The 7,500-nt window shown below is 37.8% G+C and overlaps 2 long non-coding RNA genes across 2 annotated transcripts in view; one reads left to right on the top strand and one right to left on the bottom strand.

Moving 5' to 3' along the window:
* The window catches only part of LOC118766628, a 16,763-nt gene extending 14,140 nt beyond the window's left edge, over positions 1–2,623 (top strand). The window contains exon 4 of the long non-coding RNA XR_005002565.1: positions 2,613–2,623. This is a non-coding gene — a long non-coding RNA (uncharacterized LOC118766628). The remainder of the gene's footprint in view (positions 1–2,612) is intronic.
* LOC118766629 overlaps positions 1–6,204 on the bottom strand; it is a 15,732-nt gene extending 9,528 nt beyond the window's left edge. Inside the window, exon 1 of the long non-coding RNA XR_005002566.1 lies at positions 6,178–6,204. This is a non-coding gene — a long non-coding RNA (uncharacterized LOC118766629). The remainder of the gene's footprint in view (positions 1–6,177) is intronic.
* Positions 6,205–7,500: the final 1,296 nt, after the last annotated feature.

The raw sequence follows: 7,500 nt of genomic DNA, 5'->3' as shown, positions 1-7,500 counted from the left end.
CATTGTCTTCACTTCGAAGACAACTCCATTTGATGAAAATTATTCGCATCACCCCTGTAGATTCATGCGTGATAAGAAATTAGAAAATCATGATTTATTTCCTGTAAGAGGACTCCTTCATTTAAGAATACTTAAGATGAATATGATAAACGTTGCATGAATAGCATCCATCTCAATGAATCATATACTGTTAGCTTTTGAAACATTTCCTGCAATGTATCAACCAAATCTATTAACCATTAAGAAGAAAGACTGTTTATTTATTTTTTTTCTTCTAGAGTGTGAACTTTTGTTAGCAGCTAAAATCGTATACCTTCAGGTTTTTTACGTAAAGTTTTATTATTTTTCTCTGTCTCTCTCTCTCTCTCTTTCTCTTTTTCTTTTTCTTTACCTGAAGCTTTGACGCGAAGAAATTTTTTCTGCTTAGTTTGGAAATATCTTTGAATATTTCCTACGTGACAAAATAAAACAAATGTCACAAAACAAACAGGTTCCGCGATAGTTTTACAGCCCAAAACAAATAATGATTTCTAACATTTGTACCAGATCACACGTTTAGGTGTGTGAATGGGGTAGAATTGATTTTAACGCCCCCACTCTCTAACTGGTACTTATTTATTTCATCGTCCTTTCCGTCGAAGATGAATCAAATAATTTCAGCATCAGTGTGACATCTTGTGAATGTATAACGTAAAGGGAGGTAATTAGATTGGACAATAATATCGTGCGTTTCTTTATTGATTCTGTCGTCCATTGTGCACCCATAAGTAACTTATCTTTCTTTTTTTAATCGTATACTTGTTTCAGTCACTGGACTTTCGGTATGCTGGATCGCTTCCTTGAAGTGTTTAGTTGGGCAAATCCAAACCAGTACGTATATTTTTCTTTCTAAGCCTTGTTCTTCCCCTATCGGTTACTCTTTTACTCTTTTACTTGTTTCAGTCATTTGATTGTGGCCATGCTGGAGCACCGTCTTTAGTCGAGCAAATCGACCCCAGGACTTATTCTTTGTAAGCCTAGTACTTATTGTATCGTTCTCTTTTGCCGAACCGCTAAGTGACGGGGACGTAAACACACCAGCATCGGTTGTCAAGCGATGTTGGGGGACAAACACAGACACAAACATACACACACACACATATATATATATATATATATATATAATATATATATATAGATATATATATATATACATATACAACGGGCTTCTTTCAGTTTCCGTCTACCAATTCCGCTCACAAGGCTTTGGTCGGCCCGAGGCTATAGTAGAAGACACTTGCCCAAGGTGCCTCGCAGTGGGACTGAACCCGGAACCATGTGGTTGGTAAGCAAGCTACTTACTACACAGCCACTCCTACGGGTATCGAACTTCTGAACTTCAAATTTCCAAGGCGTAAGCAAACCTACACCAGATTTCAAAAAGTGATGCGCAAACTCACAGATACGCACACATGTACGAAGCGGTATCAAAAGGTTCTCGGACCAGTTCTTTAGCGCAGCAGCAGATGGCACACAAAAGATTGGTCAGCTTAGGGCTATTGTAGATGACACTTGCTCAAGATATCACTCTTTGGGACTGAATACAAAACCCTTTGATGGCAAAATGAGCTTCTTAACCATAAAACCATGCTTGTATCTGTACTTTAAATAAAAAAAGATTATAGTTACCAATAATCGTCCTTAAAATCGTGAATGTGGTGTATTTTATTTTATAATATTTACTTGATGATCGGGTCATTGAAAACTGGATCCTTTGGTTTCGCTCGTGACGAATGTGTTAGTACTCTAAAGTTTCAGCGAGGACTTTCCTTCATCCTCATCACTTGCCCACTGTAGAATCTAACGTGAACGTGCCGATCAGCTCCCGACTGACATAGGGTGCCTGTATTTGCGTCCTAATTTAGTTGGAAGTTCAAATCATAATAATATGAGTGCCAACATCATATTATACAGGCTTTTACTATTTTTCTCCATTGTCTAAAAAAATTCTGTATCTAATTTAGTTAGAATGGAGATAGATTAAAACAGTTTAACTAGTGCAATCCGAGAATTTTCTTGGTAGCTTCTAATCAATTAGAACTCTTTGATTAGCTTTGCAAAGATTTTGCTCCCTGCTCTACAATCGCCAAACTACACACAGTCCTAACATGCGTCTCAGATGCTATAACAGACATACAATCGTACCAATGAGCATAAAATTCTATCGGATGTGCCTGAAGAAATTTGACAACCCTGCACCAAGCGTCGAAGAAACGGCCTCTCATCTGAGAGTAATGCATTCTTTGTTCACATCCAGCACCATCGACTTACCGTTCAGATCGAAGAAGATCGTCCGTACCTTAATGTCCAAAAGATTTTGAAGTAACACAGTGCTACTCTGTTATCTTTTATAGGCCAACCATAAAAAAAGACGTGTAATTCATAGGAAGCCAAAATATATATAGGACCATGTTTCATGTAGAATTGAAAGCAACAAAGCTGTAATCGACTAGTCCCCTCCTCTCTAAATTTCAGGCGTTGTGCCTATAGTAGATAGATTATAATCTATGAAAAACCCAAAGTAATAAAAAAAAAAAGAAAAGAAGAAAAAGAGAAAACGGAGAGAATGAGAGCAGTAAAGTGGATGGGAGAGTGAGGAGGAAGAGGCAGAACGACAGATTGAAAGTGGGTAAAAGAACAAAGAGTATATATATATATATATATGAATATATATATATATATAGAGAGAGAGAGAGAAAGATGGACATAGAAGGGAAATTTTACGCTTCAGGGCAAAACGAGTTTGCGAAACAGTTTCAATTCCCGCTTAAATCTAATTCAACCTAATTTACATCATTCGTTCATTCATTTATTCCCTAGGGAAGGGCATGACCGTTAAGAAATCGCATCCACCTACATATTTACAACACGCAATGTTTTTATTTGTTTAGTTGAATAGAAATTAATATTCTGCGACAGTATGAAAACAAAAATTAAATTTTGTTTTAATCCATATCCTCTTAATTCAAGCTGTCGTATATAATTGCTTGCGCATGAAAGGTTTTTAAGAAGGGCGAGTGGTGGGTGAATGTATAATCTATGAATCTTCATTGCGTAGAAAAAATTAGAGCAAACGCGGGAATATGTCGGGCTCAAGAGTGAGCTTCTATATGGTTGCTAGAAATGATATAGAGATCGAATTGAAACCCTTCAAATCGCACCTTTCTACTGAAATAAACATGTTAGCGTGTGATTTGAGGAAAATTTTTATCTGAAAAATCATTCGAGCGATCGCTTGTTCGAATGTCAGATCGGGCGATGTGTGTGTTTATCAGCAAAACACCTAAACTCCACGTGGCTCCGGCAGAAGGTAATGGCGAACTCCTGCTGACGCTTTCGCCACAACTTTCTCTCACTCTTTCCTCCTGCATCTTGCAGCTCACCTGCGACGGACCAGCGTCCCATCCAGGTGGGGAACCCATACGCCAAGGAAACCGGGAAACCGGCCCTTATGAGCCAGGCGTAGCTCGAGGAGGAAGAAACAAACATTATGCTTACTGCAACCAAAGTAAGAATGTGCTACATAAACTATATAAGATACAGTATTTCTAAGCGCTTAAATTTAATCTAAATTGCATTATCTGAACACAATGAAGTGCTATGGCGTCATCAAAATGTATCTGATCACAATGTGGTGCTATGGTAATCACAACTGGAAAGTCTTTGATCATAGACCTTTTTGGTTCAGGTTGGCACCGAAGATAAACCACAACAGCAATTTTGGGGAAGGTCAATTACCATCGATCCCAGTGAGGTATTATCATTTATTTTATCGACTCTGAAAGGATGAAAAGCAAAGTCGATCCCGGTGGAATTTCATCTCAGAAAGTAAATGCAGACGGAATGCCGCTAAGCATTTTGCCTAGCGTGCTAACCTTTCCGCCTCCTCGCGCCTTAACAACAACGATGATATCCCCAGTAAGACCTAGCCCCATCGATCAGCAACACCGAAAAGCAATTGAATTTCTTCAGCAAAATAGATTATTAGCTCCTACTTGTGTTTGGGCAGTTATGAAACATTTATCAGCATTTTTATGTGTAATACGTAATGAACTTTGAAAAGGTATAATAAACCCTATTATCTCCCCTAATTTCGCTCTTGCGTCTCACGTTTGATCTTTGACTTCTGGCCGAAATCAGATCGCCATGTTGATTCGCTAGCCTCTGCACGCATTTTTTTCTCTCCTTCTTTCTGTGTTTCTTCTCTGTATCTTTCTGTTGAAGTGCGTAGGCTCGAAACGTTAAAGACTTGTTTTATTTATATTTCCTGAGCGCCATACTAATACAATTGTTTGTTTGTATTCCACCTGCCTTTGTCTTTTGTTTATTTCCGTAAACCTGCCTTCGTCTTTTGTCTATTTTCATAAAGCTTCCCGTTATAACAAATCTTTATTAGACAGCACGTTTAAAAATCTATGAGAGTTAAATTAAAACTAAAATATACACATTCAGAGGCGCAGGCGTGGCTTTGCAGTTAAGACGTTTGCGTTTTTAGGTCCAGTCCTATTTACAGGACCTTGGGTAAGTGTCTTCTTCAATAGCATTTGGCTGGCCAATGAATTGTGAATGAACTAATAAACAGAAATACAGTGGAAACATCGCTTGTATGCAGGTAGTAGGAACATCTGCACATACACACGTAGACTCCCATACGCAAACACAAGCCTATATATGTTTAAGCTCGCCTACACATATATTCACACTTGCTCGACCCCATTCACACATATACACTCACACACACCATTCTTACATACACATACGTGCTTGTGCAAAATTAGTTCATCGTTGTTATCTCACGAGTCACCATAATTATCTCCCTTTCACTCAGCTTCTCTCTTCCGGTCATTTCATCATGTTGAACCATTAATCCCAACACATTCTTTTCTCTCCCCGGCTTTTGTTTCTTTTTCTCTCCATTTTTTAACCTTTTATCACTTTCTGTCGAAGAGCGTAGGCCCGAGACGTCAAAGAAAGACTTTTCCATTCTTCCCGAGCGTCAAAATAATACTCCTGCTTGTTGTTCCCTCACCTATCTTCGTCTTTTATTTTCTGTAAATTTGAACTAAACATACATGCATTCATACATACATACATATATACTTACATACATACATACATACATACATACATACATACATACATACATACATACATACTCACACATACATACATACATACATACATACATACATACATATATACATACATATATACATACATACATGTAAGTATATCTGTGTGTATGTACGTGTCTTGAGTCCATTTCCACTCCACAGCTTAAAAATCGGTATTGGTTTGATGATGTCGCTTTAACTTAGTTGTTCTGTAATAGAAGCAATAGAATAAATTACTAGTCTAAAAAAATATAAGTGGAGGAGTTGATCTGTTCGATATAACCCTTCAAGGGCTAAGCTCTGGCATGGCTGCTCTCCAGTGACTGCAACGCATAAGATAATAACAGAGCAAAATAATGTTACTGGGTTGTTCAATAAATAGCAATTTCGTCATGCCAAGCTACAACATTTCGCTGACATTGCACTAAACCTCGCTTGATTATGAAGTCCTTTGCCTCTATTAGAACTTCGTCGTACATGCTCAGCTTCGCAATTATTCTTGATTTTTCATCGTGCCTACACAGATATGATACTGAAAGGAAAAAGAGTAAAGACAACGTGCGTCGAGACCTGAAATGAAATCATATGAAGAAAGAATGCACACAAATGAAACACCCTCCTGTCTAAATCTACTGATTACCATAGGGAATACAAGACAATTAGAGCAGAAACTGAACCTGCACTGTAAAATTATAGCATGAGGTTCACGGTTGGAAAGACTTTAATTGTGTGTATGCGTGTGTATAAATATATATATATATATGTATGTATGTATGTATGTATGTATTATTTTACTTTCATTTCATTTTTTACTTGTTTCGGGCCATGCTGGAGCGCCGCCTTAAAACGATTTTTTAGTCGAAGAAATCGAGCCCAGGACTTATTCATTGTAAGCATAGCACTTATTCACTCCGTCTCTTTTGCCAAACTGTTAAGTCGTGGGGACATAAACACACCACCATTGATTGTCAAGCGATGATTACGGGAACAAACACAAGAGAAACGAACACAAATATATGCAAACGTGCATATATATATATATATATATATATATATATATATATCTTGCTTGATTAAGGATAATATTTTGATGTGGGAGTGGAAGGTGATCAAGAGCCGCCCCTAAAACAACTAAAATAGCGACAATACAACAACAGTAGCAAAGAAGCGAGCTGGCAGAAACGTTAGCACGCCGGGCGAAATGCTTTGCGGTATTTCGTCTGTCTTTACGTCCTGAGTTCAAATTCCGACGAGGTCGACTTTGCCTTTCATCCTTTAGGGATCGATTAAGTAAGTACCAGCTGCGTACTGGGGTGGATCTAGAAAATAATACAATAACAATAGCATTAGCAGAAACATCGCTTGTCAGATAGAAACCGAGCAAAACACTCATATTTAAGTTGATGATGGTAATGATGATGGTGATGATGATGACAATGATGATAGCAATGACTATGACAACGACGATGACGCTGATTATAATAGTATTGATGATGATGACGAGGAGGAGGAGGTGGATGATACAGATTATGATGGTGATGAAATGATTTCCAATATAGAATTTTCTGACTTCACTCAGAATAGTCCGGCATAGCATTCACGATGTCGACTGTTATTTTGTTGTTATCTCAACAGAGCTGCATTCGTTGCTGTTTTCACTGATGCTGCTGCTGTTGCAGCTGTCCCTGCTAGTGCTGCTGCTACTGCTAACACAACACTCGATGAACGGTATTGATAAAGTTTAATGGTCTCCAGCTATTTTCAGAGATATTTTCAACCTTGTTCATTTCACAGTTTGGAGAAAGCAATTATTTTTTTCCCCTTCACTTTATTTTTCTTCTTGTAAATTCTAAACAGTATCCATCGTTTCTGCTGCTCTCAGCACTTTAAATATTGATTTCTAAACATCGCCATACGACCAATTGTTTTTTTGTTTAGCGAGGGATGTATTCGATTCAATCGACCCAGTATATAACTGGTACTTACTATTTTTTTTTTATCGATCACGAAAAGATTACAGCCTAAAAAATCAACCTCGACTACAACTGGAATCAAAACTATGAACAAAGGTGGCTTTGCAGAATTGGACAAGTTGTCCTAGAAAATGTTTCGATGTGTTTAGTTACGTTTTTTATGGTTCTGCTTGATCTGAGTTCAAATCTTGTGGAATCCAATTTTGTCTTTCACACGGCTTGTATTCATCTCCGTTTCAATTTGCCAAAGTATGCATCTTATAATTATCGCTAGTTATTAACTGCACATCCAGGTTGGTACTTGGCTACATAATTTCTTATGGGAGGGTAGCGAGCCGGCAGAATTGTTAGCAGAAATGCTAAGGCGTATTTTG

The sequence above is a fragment of the Octopus sinensis genome, linkage group LG16 (genome assembly GCF_006345805.1).
Source record: "Octopus sinensis linkage group LG16, ASM634580v1, whole genome shotgun sequence".
In the NCBI taxonomy this organism is placed as follows: domain Eukaryota; kingdom Metazoa; phylum Mollusca; class Cephalopoda; order Octopoda; family Octopodidae; genus Octopus; species Octopus sinensis.
This window is presented reverse-complemented; position numbering and strand designations above follow the sequence as displayed.